General features: G+C 40.0%; 1 long non-coding RNA gene across 1 annotated transcript; it reads right to left on the bottom strand.

The window, feature by feature from the left end:
- Positions 1–1,112: 1,112 nt before the first annotated feature.
- On the bottom strand, positions 1,113–6,157 carry LOC140511422 (uncharacterized). The gene is made up of 2 exons (XR_011969547.1): positions 4,567–6,157; positions 1,113–1,482 (listed from the first exon to the last, which is right to left on the bottom strand). It is a non-coding gene; the product is annotated as an uncharacterized lncRNA (long non-coding RNA).
- Positions 6,158–17,996: the final 11,839 nt, after the last annotated feature.

A 17,996-nucleotide genomic window follows, 5' to 3' on the forward strand; every position in this document is an offset into this window, starting at 1 on the left:
GAGAGAGAGAGAGACAGAGACACACACACGAGAGAGAGAGAAAAAGAGAGAGAGAGAGAGAGAGAGAGAGAATATCTATTTAGACAAGGGATTCTTAACCTTTTTGTGAGTCATGGACCACATTTCAGAATAATGGTTTTCAAACATATTAAATAAAATCTGATTGGGAAGGAAATCAATTACAGTGAAATAGTTACCAAAATATTTAAAAATAAGTTCATAGATCTCAGGCTAAGAACCCCTGATTTTAGACTATTTAGAGGATTATTATTATAACTAATAATAATAACTTTCACTTATATAACCTTTTGTAATTTACACAGTTCCTTTTAGACATTTTTTTATTGAAATCTTCCTCCATTGTCTGGTTGGGGCACAAAGGTGATGCTGGGTTCTTAAAAGTAATGCCAATGGAACGAGCACATTGTACCAAGCTGGAAAGACTTCAAGTCTGGCCAAGTGATGGGACTGTATGTCTGCCATTATTTAAGGGGCCAGCCTAAGTACTAGCTAGTGTTGTCGTCCTAGTTGGCCCTCTAGAATAGGGCTGAGTTTTCTTGACTGACCTAACCCACTATGTCCAGTTAGTCTCAGATGATGTTTCACATCCCATCAAGCCATTCACCTGGAAACCTGGGCCTCCCTAGGCATCTTGTCATCTGTCCTGCAACTACACTTGTGTTCCTTCTCCCTCCCCAACGTCCATGTACCTACATTGTTTTCCACAGTACTCAGATTGATATTAAATTACTACTGAAAGTATATGGCAATCCACTGCCTTATAACTCCACTTATAGTCCCTATGATTCCCCAAATTAAAACTTTCTCCAGCTTCAGCTCCCCTATATATACCATACCATTCATTAAACTGAAAGCTCCTGAAAGCAAGAACTCTTTCATTTTTGTATTTGTATCACCAACACCTAGCCAATACCTGGCATGCAGTAGATATTTAATAAATGTTTTTTCATTCAGTCATTCATGGTGATGACTAATTTTACCACAATGACTCTTGAAACAAGTCTCAGAGACCATCTACTAAGTATCAGGAGGAGCTGTAATCTGTCATCAATGGAGGGCGTATCAATAGAAAAGAAATGATAAAACCTTAATATATTGACATATTTATTATAGCCATTATCTTGATTATTAAAATGTCAGTGATGTAGGCAGTCACTATTATTTTTAGCCTTGTTTTACTGATGAGGAAACAGATTCTAAGAGATTGAGTGATTTGTCCATGGTTACCATAACGAGTGGAGAGACAAGTCTTCTGAGTAAATGTCCAGTGCCCTTTCCTTGTGCCATGTCTATGGCTCCAACTTCAAAGATTCATCAGACCTCAGAACTGGATAGAACTATTTGCCTTCTTGCTTCATGCTCTTTTAGGAAGAAATGGACAAAATGGAACAGGTTCTGAAGGATGATGAGGGACTTTAATCCATATTGTGTGAGGATAGACTGACGCAATGAAGGCTTTACCTTAAAGAAAAGAGGATGCTTAGACAGTACATGACCGTGATGGAAGAGACAATAGGAGCAAGCTTACACAACAGATTCAAGATAAAAACAAGGTCATTTTAAAGGGGACAAGTGCCTATATTTGGGGTGGGATCAGAAAAGGCTTTCTATGACACTTGACCTAAATCTTGAAGGAATTAGGGATTCTAAGAGGTAGAGCTAAGCTGATAGCGTGAGAAGGAGGAGTAGCCCCTCCTTCACTGTATCTCTATCAGAAGTATGCAGAAAATATTTTTTATGAACAAATGTAGATACAGCTCAAGCTTCTCCCCAAGCTTTCTATGTTCTCTTTTGAGGTAAAACCTCTTTTGTGAATGAGATAATATTTGTAAAGCACTTAATACAATCCCAGGCATACAGGAGGTTCTTAATAAAAGCTTGTCCCCTTCCCTTCTCTGTTACACTCCCCCATCTCCCCCTCCAAGGTGCATCCTGAATGCTCTTGGAAGACAACAGGACAGAAACCATGACTGAACAACGGTCTCTGGAGACGAGCCCCCAATATTAGCATAGAAAGAGAAATAAAAAGGCCCATAAAACAGTCCAGTTAATCATATTAATTATTGCATATAATTTCCAGCAGTTCCAAAGTCAGCCTCTTGATGCGATTCTCATTGTGACCCTGAAGTAATTAAGCAGCTGCCAAGATTACACATATAATGTGAATCAGCTCTACCTGGGATAGCTATTATGGTTATAATCACACCCTATTTGAAGTCTTGGGTACAGGAAAATTGTTGCGAGCTCATGCATTGGGAGAAATTTAACTTGGGTTTCATGGGAGAAAAGAAACAGCCCTATTTGTGAAGACCTAGGCATCAATCACTGGTGATACAAGGCTGACATTGTTTTAGCCTTCATTTTAAAATCTCATGAAAGTATTATCCCCTTAAAGAATCACATGGATCTTAAAAACAAAACAAAAAACAGAAAACCTTGCAATAAGACATCAATGGAAATGATTTTCCATTCCCTTTGCTCTTAGTTTAACTTTACACAGGCAGCCTGGCATTCAGAAACCCTATTTAACTGATATGTTGCTTTAAAAAAAAAAAAAAAAAAAGGAAGGGTGAATTTTTGCCCTGGGAATTTCTCCTTTTTCTGTTGCTTTTTTTTCTCCAGAAGTAAGGCTTAAGAAATCATCTTGTCTGCACTCTCATTACCCCTGGTTAACATTTGAACTTTTGATCATCATAATCCAATTTCAACAGAATCGCCATTCTATATTTCATGTAATTTTATTAAACTAAATACTTGTGGTGGGAAGGTCCATTATTTCTCTATAGTTTATATATAATAGAAAGCTCTAGCTGGAGCACGCCTTAGAACCAAGTCAGTTAGTACAGCCTTTTCATTGTTCTGATGTGAAAGCTGAAGCCTAAAGCAGGGAACTGACTTACCCAAGGTCACACAGCCACTAAGTAACAATCAGGACTTTTGTTTTCTGGTCTCCTTAGTACTAGTGTCTTCCCTTGCCCCATCATGAGACTGTGAACTCCTTGAGAGCAGGGACTGTTTCTTGTATTTCTTTGTAGTTCTAGCACTTAACATGGTGCCTGGCATAGAGTAGTTGCTTAATAAATACATGTTGTTTTGTCTTGTAAGCCAGATTTAGCTCTCTTTCCACTACATGGTGCTTCTTCCTCTAATACTGAGCTGGTCAATTCAATTCACTTCAATAAGGACCAGACATTGTGTGAAGTCCTGGAAACACTTGTAAGAGAAACACCACACTTCCTTACCTCCAGGAACTTATAATCTAGTAAGAGGATGATGGGGTACACTGAAGCTAGGGTTTGAAGGATAGGCCTGAATTGGATGGTTGCGATGGGGTTTGGCCTTCTCATGATAGGGACAAAACTTCAGTGATGGGAGATATACCAAGGAAACATTCATAGAATTAGAGATTTAAAGCTAGAAGGTCATTTAGTTTCACTCCCTCATTCAACAAATGAGGAAACGGAGGCCCGTTGATGTTCAATGACTTGCCCAAGCCCAGATTCTTTGATTCCAAAATTATTGCTGTTTCTATCATACCACACTGTTTTGCAAGTCTTTGAGACATGCAACATGGCAGCTGACTGGGATGCTGGGTGACCTCAGGCAAGTCCCTTTACCTGCTTGGGCAACAGTTTTGTTATTCTTAGAACAAAGAGGCTGGATTCGATAACTTATAAGGACCCTTTTAATTCTAAATCTATAATCCTATGATACACAGGCCATGGTGGATTAGTCAGTTGCCCAGTTCTAATGGGATCAAAAATGATACTGAGGATGAGGCCTGATCAGGCACACAGGTCAAATGTTTTACAGCTTAGCAGTAGAGTCTGCACCATTTTAATATGACTTTGCTTTGGAAGGTACCTTGTTTGTTCCCTGGAAGGAGAGTCATCTCACAAGGGGGAACCTCAGAGATCATCAGAGGAGGATAATCTCTGGACTTAGAAGACCCAGATCCAAAGACTGTCTCCACTGATGACAACCTTGGGCCTTGGGACCAAGTCATTTGACTTGGATTATGATTAAGTTGCCCTGGGCAAGTCATTTAACCTCTGTTTCCCTGTTGTTAAAATGAAGAGGTCAGACATCCTCTGAGATCCATTTTAATGATCTATGTGACTCATTTTATAGATGAGAAGACTTGAGTTGCCAAGAGGGTAAGGGACTTGGTCAAGGTCACAGAGGTAGCAAGCTACAGAACTGAGAAATGAACTCAAGTCCTCAGGTTCCAAACCCAGCACTCATCAACAGACTATGCCTCCCAGCAAGTAGCATAAAAAGCAGACTGAGTGGGGAGGAGGAGGAAATAAGCAAATACTCATAGGTTGTGAGGGAGAAAACAGGAGCTAAAGGGAATTTTATTAACATGACCTTTTCCCTCCCAAAGGTACCTGAGGAAGAGTTCATTCTCTGGGTCAAAGCAAAGTACAGACCAGGTGCAATGTATTATGCTGTCTTGGCAAAAAATCCTCTTATCAAGATGCAACCAGAGGAGACCATCAGTCCACCTCCCTTTGATCCCTCTCTGCTGCAAGGAGGACTCACCTTTCAGGAGATGCCTAGGTCTGTCCCCTCTCAGACATCTGCTTCAATCCTTTCGCCTCAGGCTTCCCTGTCACTGAGTTACCCCCAGCAAGCTCACTGGCAGGACCTTAGTCATAACTTATTTCTTCCCTTCCCCCAAAGTCACACCCTCTTTCTCAAGGCTCCTCTCTCATATCCTGTTCGACTTTTCTCCTCCCACCTGCTCTGGGCTGTTTTAAGAGTGACCGGACAGGCAGAGCAAGTGATTTAATCAATTTCTTCTTGGAAAACTAGGGAAGGTTAGAGAGCTGCAGCTTCATAAGAGTGTCGGGAGGAAATAATAGTCCCACAGAAAGCCAGGCTTTATGGACCGGGTACTTCCCAGTACAGTCAGTACTTTCTTGTTTTATGATCAGATGTGTGGTTTCATGTGGCATAGGCTGGTCAGGGCATTGGTGGGATTGGGCGGAGGGAGCAGATATTGGGCTAGTTTGGAAAAGAAATTCCCACAGGTCTCCCTCACATGCTCCCTTGTCATTCCCCTTGGTAATACCCTCTAAGAATCCCCCAGACACCCACCTAGGGAGGACAGGAAAGGGAAGGAAGATGTCTGGAAAAGAAAAGGGTGGTTTGAAATATGAACAACTGACATGTACAGAACACAATCTTACTCAATCTATCAAGGGGCTACCGCAGGTACCACCTTCATTTTACAGATCTCAGAGAGGGGTGAAGTGACTCCCCTGGGCTTCCACTCAGTTCTCTCCTAACTCCTAGGCTAGTGTTCTTTAGCCTTCTCCCCTTAGTCTCAGGAGGGCCTACAGATACTTTCTTAGAAATTTGTATCTTGAATGATCTATTTCATATCTCTTTAGCCTCAGTTGAAGGCTTAAGCATTAGGAAAGCTCCTAAGCAAGGCACTTAACATCCATTTGCTTGTTCATTAGTTCATTCATTCAATCAGCATGGACTATGTGCAGTTCAGGAACCTGAAGGAGTTGGGGGAGACAGAACTCTTCAATCCAGTGACTAGTGAAGAAAGCTCTCCGTCTCTTAGCTCTGGGCATTTTCTCTGACTGTTTCCTATGCCTGCAAGCTTCTCCCTCTTCATCTCTACCTCCTGGTTTCCTTCAAATCTCAGCTAAAATCCCACCATCTACAGAAGCCTTTCCCAACCCCATTTCACTCTAGCACCTTCCCATCACTGATCATTTCTTATCTATCCTGTATAGATTTTCTTTATACATATCATATTCTTGTCCCCATTAGACTGTGAGCTCCTTGACTATCTCTTGCCTTTCTCTGAAGCCCCAGTAGCACATAGTAGGTGCTTAATAAATGTTTATTGGTTGACTGGTACAATTCAAATAGGGCTAATTCTGGAATCTGAGGGTCTGAGTTTAATCCCACCCCTGATGCCTACTAACTGTGTGAATTTAGGCAAGTCACTTTAATCTTGCTGGGTCTCAATTTCCTTCTATGCAAAATGAGAGGCCTGGACTGGCTGGCCTCTAAAGTCTCTTACAGTCCTAGATCTAATAATATTAAACTAGTTTGTCATATAGTGGGTGAGAAAATACATATAAGTAATATGTTCCATGTTCTTCAAATTTTCTGCAATCATCTTTTTTGAAAATTCTACTGTCATAGAAATGTTTGTTTGATTTCATAGATTAAAAATAAAATAAATTAAATTTTTAAAAATATGTATACCAGATAGTGGAGATGACTTCTATTCACAAAGAGAGAAACTGGGTGACATACTCCCTTCCTAAATGTGGAAGAGAAGGAAAATAGTGAAAGAGATCAAGTAGGTTTTTTTTTTTATCATGATGCTATCACCCCAAGATGTGTGAACAATGAAGACAAAGATCTTTACTTCTGAGGAAGTAAAGTTGCTAGAAATGCAGGCAAGGGACCTGGAGGATGGCAGCAATGAGGGCCATGCAGATTCATACTTGGCAGTGGTTGGAGGTAGCAGCTGCCAGGGAAGGCGGGAGTGACGTGAGTGCCTTCTTCACCCAAGCCAGGAGCTGGGAGAATTGTGACAGTCTGGTGATGTTTTGGGGAATGCCTTGGAATCTTAAGACCAAAAACTGAGAAACAGGTTGCAGATTGGAGAGGTAGATGCAGGATCCAACAGGGCAAAACATATGAGGAGAGACTGAAATTTCTCTTTACAAGATCTTAAAGCTACTCACTCTACTTGGGCTTCAGTGATTAGTCTTAAGAAAAAAAAATTCAGGGAGATAGGCAGGAAATAGTATTCACTTGAAGGCAGGACATAACTATTACATTAATGAAGGGAGCCAGGATATTGGTTCTTTGTCTTTTCTTTACAGGCTATATGAACCCGCTCTGTGTTTCATACCTTGCTTAGTTGAGGCTCATAGGAGAACTCATTACCTTTAGTGGAAAGCTAGACACAAGTAAACTTCGGGCATTCAATTATTGAGAATCCTTCAACTATGAACCCAATTTATGTAAGCCCAGAATTTCATATAGGGGCTATGGGTTACACATTTAAACAAATAACTGTAATACATATTTTTAAAAAATAAGTACATTTTCTCCACCCCCACTCCCCAGCTTTTTTTTTGTCTGGAATTACTGTGACCCACAGCAAGTAGTTGTGATTTGCTTTTCCATACTTCAACCCCAGATGGGAAAACTTTCTCCTCTTGTAAAAATCAGAAACTTTTATGTAATTTACCATCTTAGAGAGCTGACACTGGCAATAGGTGGTTGAGTGACTTGTCCAAAGCCACACAGCTAGTATCTTCTGGATTGATTGTCTCCTCTATGCCATGCTATTTCTCTAATTTTTACATTTATTTCTTAGGGCTAATTTAATTCAGTGTGTTATTTCTCATGAAAACATGACATTTCTGGGCTTATCTCCACCTGTGGAATGGAAAGCTTTGCTTTTTTTAAAAGAATATCTGGGAACTGGAATCTAATCTTTTAACAGGACAAGGTAAGCTCTGTGCAGGAATATAGGGGGTGGGAGGACACGTGGAGAAGGCCCATTTCCCTGTAGCCAAATATTTCCCAGGACCCAATATTTAAGATTTAAAGGGGCTCAGACCTACCAAGTCAAGGAACATTTTCCAAATTCAAGAAAAATAATTTCCTAAGGGAGTCCTTTGTAGGAAACAAAGCAAGCAAAAAACATCTATGAGCACTGGAAAGAGTTTAGAGATCATCAAGGATGATAAAGAATATGAAGAGTCTGTGATGGACAAGGAGGAGATGTGACAAATGGTTATAAATATTGGCTGGATGGAACTATCTCTGACACAAGAGAAATGACTAAGCTGGGAAAAGAAGACAATTTAACTATTCTAACAAGTGCTTTTCCCCACATGTAGCATGGGGGTGTCATTCTGTGACTTGAAGGGAGGCAGAAGGGATATCTCTGGCCTCTTCTGCCCCCATTCTTCTCCAACAGAGTCTTTAATTCCTGCCAGGAGGGGAATTTCTGAAGGAAGTTGGGGTGGAAAACCAATCTGCTCTCCTCAGGGAGAAGGGATACCAGACTAGAATTATATTTATCTGCTTCCTTAAATATTGTTTGTCTTGGGGATGTGGTTTTCAGGTTCAGGTTAATTTTATCACTGTATCATTAATGAGGGAGAGAGGAAACCCACACTATATATCCAAACCTTGATTTCCTTCCCAACAAATACTGATTCTACAATGAACACTCATGGCAGGGAGTAAAGCAACCCATTTATCCAAATCTGTGGCAAACAGAAAACAGGGAAAGTTTATATTGGAGAATATATATGAGATAATACAGCATGAAGTAGCTTTCCCACTGGGAGTGAGGTAACAACTCAGTCAATGGAGTCCTAAAATTCAGTTAAGAGGAAGTTCCCCAAATTCTCTAAGGTAGGAAACTGAGAATAGGCACATGATGGAGATGGTCACTCTTTTCATGTTGGTTTCCACCCAGTCTTCTCCTTCAGCCACCCAAAATGTAGTTGGCATCTTCTATCTTCCCTCTCAAAAGCTGGAAGCCAGAAATATCCCAAACTCAGAGACTGAAGAGACCTGAAGAGACTCCCTAGTTTGGAGAAAAGTGAACATCTCTTCTTTCCAGATCTTTCCAACACTTCAAAGAAGGCAGGGAGCATTGATCTTCATCAATGAGGAAAAAACTCCTATACCAACAGGCTTTGGGACTTGGATTAGAGTAGGAAGATGGGCTAAAATTTTAGTCAGGGCAAAATATAGTCCTAAATACTATGGAAATACTAGTCAATTAAATCTACTAACCTACCTAGTGAAAATATTATGTCTTTCTTAGGATTTTACAAAAAACAATCTCTAAAACCAAGGAGGGGGTGAAATCTACTCACTAGACTAGTTCTCAGAGGGATCTAAGACCTCTTGGTGTCCTGGGACCTTTTCAGGAAGTCTATGAGATCAAAACTATTTTCAAAATACTAAGATGCTTTCACTTCTAATATGGTAAATATAAATAAATATAACCTACCTAAACAAAAACTCTAGGGTGGGGGGGGGGAGGATTTTCATAATTTTTCAGACTGAAAAGACCAAAATTTTTGAGAAATTTTGAACTAGAGTACCTGCTCAGAAATTCTACACTCAAGAGGAGTGGGGGGGGGGGGGGGGGCACTTCCTAAACATGTTTTTACTGTCTCTAATTTCAGTGATCCTATCATCTTATTGAATAAGAATTTAATCTGGGACTTGCTGAAATGTCATTAAACAAAAGAGCAAACAATTTGAGGAAAAAAAACATTTTAGATTCAGGGGCTAGTGGAGCAAACTCCTGGGAAACAAGTTAAACAACCATGATTCAGTTGTCATGAAACTTTGCAAACACCAAGATGAAATGCATGAGTTGAGCTGAATTGATCCAAACCCTTCAACTTTTAGGAGCAAACTCAATATATGTCAATATTGTAATATGGTAACCAAAAAAATAAAGCTAAGTTGATCTTTGACTACCCTGAGAGAGCCATTGTGTCCAGGACTAGTGAAAGGATGGTTGTCTACTTTGACTTGATCAATCCACATTTGGAGTAATATGTCCAGGTCTGGATATCATATTTTGTTGTTTTTGTATTCATCTTCATTTCCGAAGAAGACTATGACATCAGAGAAGTGATGACATGACTTGCACTTGACTTTGTTTTGAGTGAGGGAGGGCTGTGAAGGTCACCAGCCTTATTTCTTCTCCTGAGCCATCTGAATCCAATGACCAGATATTTATCAGGATGACTGGAGATGGAGCAGGATGCAATGGGAGACCTTAGCCCCTTTAAGCCAAGGCCTATTCAGGTACTCACTTAGGGTGAGGTAACACCCATTCAGTGAATAGGCTTGTTTACAAAGTAGTCAGGAGATGGCCCCTTTAATGAGCCAAAGAAAAATAACTAAATCATCATATTTTAGGCAGGACATTGATAATCTGGGGAGCATGAAGAAGAAAATGACCAGAATGGCAAAGTGTCTCAAAGTCATGCAATATTAAGAACAATTAAGAACAGAACCATGAGAATAATTTATACAATAACAACATTATAAAGACAAATGTGGTTGAAAAGTTTAAGAACTCTTCTCAATATAATGACCAACCATAATTCCAGAAGACCAATGATGCAGCATGCTGCCCATCCTCACAGACACATGATGGATTCAAGATGCAGAATGAGGCATATACTTCTAGAAATAGTCAATGTGGAAATTTGCTTTACTTGATTATATAAACTCTTATTACAAGAGTCGTTTTTTAAATAAGGGGGATAGAAGGAAGAAGATAAAAATAATGCCTTTTTAATTGAAAGAAAAATAAAATAAAATCAAAGTTTAAAAAAATCAGGTCAAGTAACTGAGGATGTTCAGTCAAAAAAGAAGGGGCTATGGCAAATATCTTCAAGGACTTGAAGGGCTGTCACTTAGGAGAAGTATTTGATGTGAGTTTTGCTTGCTCCCAGAGGGAAGAATATTACCAAAAGGTGGAAGCCGCTGAGAAATAAATTTAGTCTTACTACAAGAGAAACTTCCTTTCTTTCTTTCAATTAGAATTGTGCAGAAACAGAATAGTTTCCCTTTTGAAGGTAGTGGGTTCCTCCTCTCTAGAGGCCTTCAAGGGAACACTGCATGAATTCTTGCTGAACATGCTGTAGAGAGGATTCTTGGTCAGGTTTGGGCTGGATGAGATAACCTCTGAGGGCTCCTTACAGCTCTGAGATCTTTGGAGTATATGCCTCAAATGCTGACAGAAAGGAGACTTTTTCCAGCTTATTTGTTCCATTTGATTATGACAAACAAATCCATCTCCACTGATGCAAAAACAATTCCAAATAATCATAATAATAGTATTAATAATAATTTAATGCCATTTATATGGCACTTTAAGATTTAATAAGTACTTTGCATATCTTTTCTCATGCACAGAACCCTGTGAAGAAGGTGCCATTATTTCCCCCATTTCCCTCCAATAAGGAAATTTAGTCTGAGAAAAGGTTGACTTACCCAACATCATATAGTTAGTGTCTGAGGTAGGATTCAAACTCATGTCTTCCTGACTTCAAGACCAGCATTCTATCCACTATACTACCTAGCAGCTTCCTATTGCATAGATAGAGATAAATAGCTAGAGACAGACTATATAGACAGACAGATAGACAGACACAGACAGACAGACAGACAGATAGATAGATAGATAGATAGATAGATAGATAGATAGATAGATAGACAGACTGATTGATTGAAATTTATATACATAAAAACTATCAGTAAGAATGATAGTAAAGGGGGGGCAGAGTCAACATGGTGGAGTAGAAAGATGCATGTATTCTAGCTCTTCCCCCACAGCCCATAAAATACCTATAAAAAATGACTCTCAACAAATTCTAGAGCAGCAGAAGCCACAGAACAACAGAGTGAAAGAGATTCCCAGCCCAAAGTAACCTGGAAGGCCAACAGGAAAAGTCTATCGCACAGGGCACAGAGCTGAGTGCAGCCCAACCTTGGCCCTGCAGCTCCATGAGGAACTGGACCTGAACAGGCCTTGGGGGCAGAATCCCCAGCAGCAGCAGAGAATCTCAGATCCCTTGAACCACAAACACCAAAGGCAGCTTCAAAGGTCAATGCTTTTTTACCTCAGTGACAAGGGAGCAGGGTCCTCCCCTAGTCCAAGCCCCACGTGGCAATAGCGTTGGCGGCAGCAGCAGCATCTATTTGTGAAGCTCTTAGCCCAAAGCCCCTGGGGAAATTGAGCAGCCGATCTGAATCTCAGCCCTGAGTGTGGTTCTGGGGCCTGGCATGCTGGAGGTGATTGTGGAGAAGGAATTCTACTACTCACAAATTCTGGGCAGAAAAGCTTTGGTAGCTCCCAGACCAGTGCACAGGTCCTTGATTCTGCCACCTTGGAGGAACTGAGAACTTGTAGTTCCCCAGAGCATACCCTCCTCCTGACAAAAGGCTCAAAAATCAAATAACTCTCTGGGAAAATGCCCAAAAAAGGAGAAAAAAATAAAACTATAGAAGGTTACTTTCTTGGTGAACAGGTATTTTCTTCCATCCTTTTGGATGAGGAAGAACAATGCATACCTTCAGAGGAAGTCAAGGCTTCCATAACCTCCAAAGTAAATATGCAATGGTCTCAGGCCATGGAAGAGCTCAAAAAGGATTTTGAAAATCAAGTAAGAGTGGGGGATGAAAAGTTAGGAAGAGAAATGAGAGAAATGCAAGAAAATCATGAAAAGTGAGTCAACAGCTTGCTAAAGGAGACCCAAAAACATGCTGAAGAAAATAACTTCTTTAAAAATAGGCTAACTTAATTGGCAAAAGAGGTCCAAAAAGCCAATGAGGAGAAGAATGCTTTAAAAAGAAGAATTAGCCAAATGGAAGAGGAGGTTCAAAAGTTCACTGCAGAAAATAGTTCTTTAAAAATTAGAATGGAACAGATGGAAGCTAATGATTTTGTGAGAAACCAAGAAATTATAAAACAACCAAAAGAATGAAAAAAATGGAAGATAATATGAAATATCTCATTGGAAAAACAACAGACCTGGAAAACAGATTCAGGAGAGACAATTTAAAAATTATGGGGCTACCTGAAAACCATGATCAAAAGAAGAGCCTAGACATCATCTTTCATGAAATTACCAAGGAAAACTGCCCTGATATTCTAGAACCAGAGGGCAAAATAAATATTGAAAGAATCCACCCATCACTTTCTGAAAGAGATCCCAAAAGAGAAACTCCTAGGAATATTGTAGCCAAATTCCAGGGTTCCCAAGTCAAGGAGAAAATATTGCAAGCAGGTAGAAAGAAACAATTCAAGTATTGTGGAAATACAATCAGGATAACATAAGATCTAGCAGCTTCTATATTAAGGGATTGAAGAGCTTGAAATATGATATTCTGGAAGTCAAAGGAACTAGGATTAAAACCAAGAATCACCTACCTACCAAAACTGAGTATAATAATACTTCAGGGGAAAAAAATAGTCATTCAATGAAATAGAGGACTTTTGAGCATTCTTGATGAAAAGACCAGAGTTGAAAAGAAAATGTGACTTTCAAACACAAGAATCAGGAGAAGCATGAAAAGGTAAACAGGAAAGAGAAATCATACGGGACTTTTTGAAGTTGAACTGTTTACATTCCTATATGGAAAGATAATATTTGTAACTCTTGAAACTTTTCTCAGTATTTGAGTAGTTGGAGGGATTATATATGTACACACACACACACACACACACACACACACACACATACAGACAGAGAGTACAGGGCGAGTTGAATAGGAAGGGATAATATCCAAAAAAATAAAATTAAGGGGTGAGAGAAGAATATATTGGGAGGAGAAAGGGAGAAATGGAATGGGGTAAATTATCTCTCATAAAAGAGGCAAGAAAAAGCTTTTCCAATGGAGGGGAAAAGGGGGGAGGTAAGAGGGGAAAAGTGAAGCTTACTCTTATCACATTTGGCTCAAAGAAAGAATAATATGCACATCAATTTGGTATGAAAATCTGTCTTACATTACAAGAAAGTAGGGGAGAAGGGGATAAATGGGAGGGGGGATGATGGAAGGGAGGGCAAACAGGAGGAGGGAGCAATCAGGAGTAAACACTCCTGGGGAGGGACAAGGTCAAAAGAGAGAATAGAAGAAATGGGGGGCAGGAGAGGATGGAGGGAAATATAGTTAGTCTTATACAACATGACTATTATGGAAATCTTTTGCAAAACTACACATATATAGCCTTTCTTGAATTGCTTACCTTCTCAGTGGGGATGGGTGGGAAGGGAGGAAGGGAGAGAAGTTGGAACTCAAAGTTTTGGGAATGAATCTTGAGAATTGTTTTTGCATAGAACTGGGAAATAAGAAATCCAAGTAATGGGGTATAGAAATCAATCTTGCCCTACAAGAAAAGAGAGATGAGGTTAAGGGAAGGGAGGGGTGTGATAGAAGGGAGGGCATATTGAGGGAAGGGGTAATCAGAATACAAGGTGTTACAGGGTGGGGGAGAGGAGAGATGGGGAGAAAATTTGGAACTCAAAATTTTGTGGAAATAGATGTTGAAAACTAAAAATAAATAAATAAACATTAAAAAAAAAGAAAAGAAAAAAGAATGATAATAAAATAGATATCCATATAGGTATTTATCTACCCTACTGATAATGATTCATATACTAATATCTTTTTTTATGCAAAGAACAATAGTCATGATCCTTTTGGAATTGTATATTTCCTGACTGGTATTTTTTTGTGGTACTTCTTATATATAAGCTGGCAATATGTTGTACCCTATATGCAGCTTTTCTCCATTGCTGATTTGTATCATTCACAATTTTGACTCTTTGGATATTATTGTGCTTTATGCTTTGCTGGAAGAATATCATGAAATTATAGCAAGTAAATGGTTGTGTGTGTGTGTGTGTGTGTGTGTGTGTGTGTGTGTGTGTGTGTGTGTGTGATATGTTCTGGAGAATATAAGAACTAGTCATGGTCCCTACCCATCAGTCTGACAATTTAAATGTGTTGCCAGAGCTTCTGTAAACACTTTTATAAATGAGTAAAGGCATTCAAATCTAAAATTGTACTAAAGGGTGCATGCAGTTGAGGAATGGGGCAGGGAGAGGCTGAACAGATAGAGATTGAGAAAAAGTAAAGAAGAGAAACTAGAATTTTAAAAGTGACTTAAAAGCAATTGCACATGGAGAGTTCAGTTTCCCATCTTTAAGAACATTTCTGTGGTATGGTATTAATTTTTTTCTTTCTACAATTAATTCTGAATAATATCCTTTTGCAACCAGCTTTGAAGTCCTGTGCACACCTGTGCAGATTATAAAGAAGGGAAGGTCTTCCACACCCAAACCCTGAATTCACAATGCAACATGTCAGGTAAGATATGCCCTCTAGCATCTTGTTTTAATGCAAAAGTCATGATTGATATAATCTCTTGAAACTGTTAACCCTTGCCCAGATTTAGCACCTACACCTTTTGCTGGAGAAACAGAAGGCACTAGTCCTTGCAAACCACAGCTCTGATGCTTCAGAAATGCCAGTATGATGATCTGGGTGGAGGGCTCTCTCAGGAAGAATGTTCTTCAGAAAGTTCTCAGCACACCCAGATGGCTCACTGTTGAAATGGCCCTTCCCCACTCTCTCAAGTGCAAGGTATGGTGGTAAGGTGGAGTTATCATTCTGGTTGCTCTCCATCTCATCTACTGTTGCCTCTCTCCAGATAACTTCTTGTTAGTACCATCTGAGCATATGAAATGGGGAAGGGAGGATTTCTTCATCCAAAGCCAAGCTGCTGAGTGGTTTCCTGGCTTTCTTCAATAGAATCACTTACCCTCACCTTGTTCTGTACATTCATTCACTTTAGGTAGACCACCAAACTTCACTTCTGTGTGAGAGAATATGGGGGAACAAGCTCTTCAGAGCTGAGGTCAATCACAATATATGACCATGTTACACAGCTGACCATGACCATTAAAATATAAAACTGTTCCTTCCAGGTGTTCCCTTTTTGTTTTTTCTTTTAGTCGCCAGGCTTTTCTTTTAGACCCAAGGTTCTTGTGTGTGTGTGTGTGTGTGTGTGTGTGTGTGTGTTTTTAAATTTATTTATTTGACATTCATTTTAACAAAATTTTGGGTTCCAAATTTTCTCCCCTTTTGTCCCCCCCCCCCAAACACCAAGCATTCTAATTGCCCCTATCACCAATCTGCTCTCTCTTCTATCATCCCTCTCTGCCCTTGTCTCCATCTTCTCTTTTGTCCTGTAGGGTCAGATAACTTTCTATACCCCTTTACCTGTATTTCTTATTTCCTAGTGGCAAGAACATTACTCGACAGTTGTTCCTAACACTTTGAGTTCCAACTTCTTTACCTCCCTCCCTCCCCACCCCTTCCCTTTGGAAGGCAAGCAATTCAATATAGGCCAAATCTGTGTAGTTTTGCTAATGACTTCCATAATAGTTGTGTTGTATAAGACTGACTATATTTCCCTCCATCCTATCCTGTCCCCCATTACTTCTATTCTCTTTTTGATCCTGTCCCTCCCCATAAGTGTCGACCTCAAATTGCTCCCTCCTCCCCATGCCTTCCCTTCCATCATCCCCCCCACCCTGCTTATCCCCTTATCCCCCACTTTCCTGTATTGTAAGATAGGTTTTCATACCAAAATGAGCATGTATTTTATTCCTTCCTTGAGTCAAATGTGATGAGAGTAAACTTCATGTTTTTCTCTCACCTCCCCTCTTTTTCCCTCCACTAAAAAGCCTTTTGCCTGCCTCTTTTATGAGAGATAATTTGCCCCATTCCATTTCTCCCTTTCTCCTCCCAATATATTTCTCTCTCACTGCTTGATTTCATTTTTTAAAGATATGATCCCATCCTCTTCGATTCACTCTGTGCACTCTGTCTCTATGTGTGTGTGCATGTGTGCATGTGTGTGTGTGTAATCCCACCCAGTACCCAGATACTGAAAAGTTTCAAGAGTTACAAATATTGTCTTTCCATGTAGGAATGTAAACAGTTCAACTTTAGTAAGTCCCTTATGACTTCTCTTTGCTATTCACCTTTTCATGCTTCTCTTCATTCTTGTGTTTGAAAGTCAAATTTTCTTTTCAGCTCTGGTCTTTTCATCAAGAATGCTTGAAAGTCCTCAATTTCATTGAAAGACCATTTTTTCCCCTGAAGTACTATACTCAGTTTTGCTGGGTAGGTGATTCTTGGTTTTAGTCCTAGTTCCTTTGACTTCTGGAATATCCTGTTCCATGCCCTTCGATCCCTTAATGTAGAAGCTGCTAGATCTTGTGTTATCCTGATTGTATTTCCATAATACTTGAATTGTTTCTTTCTAGCTGCTTGCAATATTTTCTCCTTGACCTGGGAACTCTGGAATTTGGCCACAATGTTCCTAGGAGTGTCTCTTTTTGGATCTCTTTCAGACGGTGTTCTGTGGATTCCTTGAATATTTATTTTGCCCTCTGGTTCTAGAATCTCAGGCCAGTTTTCCTTGATAATTTCATGAAAGATGATGTCTAGGCTCTTCTTTTGATCATGGCTTTCAGGTAGTCCCATAATTTTTAAATTGTCTCTCCTGGATCTATTTTCCAGGTCAGTTGTTTTTCCAATGAGATATTTCACATTATCTTCCATTTTTCCATTCTTCTGGCTTTGTTCTGTGATTTCTTGCTTTCTCATAAAGTCCTTCGCCTCCATCTGTGCCATTCTAATTTTGAAAGAACTATTTTCTTCAGTGAGCTTTTGAATCTCCTTTTCCATTTGGCTAATTCTGCTTTTGAAAGCATTCTTCTCTTCATTGGCTTTTTGAACCTCTTTTGCCAATTGAGTTAGCCTGTTTTTCAAGGTGTTATATTCTTCAGCATGTTTTTGGGTCTCCTTTAGCAGGGTGCTGACCTGCTTTGACTGCATATCTCTCATTTCTCTTCCCAGCTTTTCCTCCACCTCTCTAAGTTGATTTTCAAAATCCTTTTTGAGCTCTTCCATGGCCTGAGCCCACAGAATATTTAGTCTGGATGTTTGGGATACAGAGGCCTTGACTTCTATGTCTTTGCCTGATGGTAAGCATTGTTCTTCCTCATCAGAAGGGAAGGGAGGAGATGCCTGTTCACCAAGAAAGTAACCTTCTATAGTCTTATTTCTTTTCCCTTTTCTGGGCATTTTCCCAGCCAGTGACTTGACCTCTGAATATTCTCCTCACACCCACCTTGCCTCCTGATCCTCCCAGCCAGAGCTTGGGGTCTGAGATTCAAATGCTGCTTCCCAGCCTCATGGCTTCCGCAGGGGCGGGGCTGCTATTCAGTGTGAGATTAAGTTCAGGTACTCAGGTCAGGGCAGGGCCGCCTCTCAGGCTCAGTTCCCTCAGGGGGTTTATGCAGAGACCTTCAACAATGGATCCAGGCTCCTGCCTGCTTGGGGAGCCCTGGTCTGCC

Source organism: Notamacropus eugenii, chromosome 6 (assembly GCF_028372415.1).
Source record: "Notamacropus eugenii isolate mMacEug1 chromosome 6, mMacEug1.pri_v2, whole genome shotgun sequence".
NCBI classification, from domain to species: Eukaryota; Metazoa; Chordata; class Mammalia; order Diprotodontia; family Macropodidae; genus Notamacropus; species Notamacropus eugenii.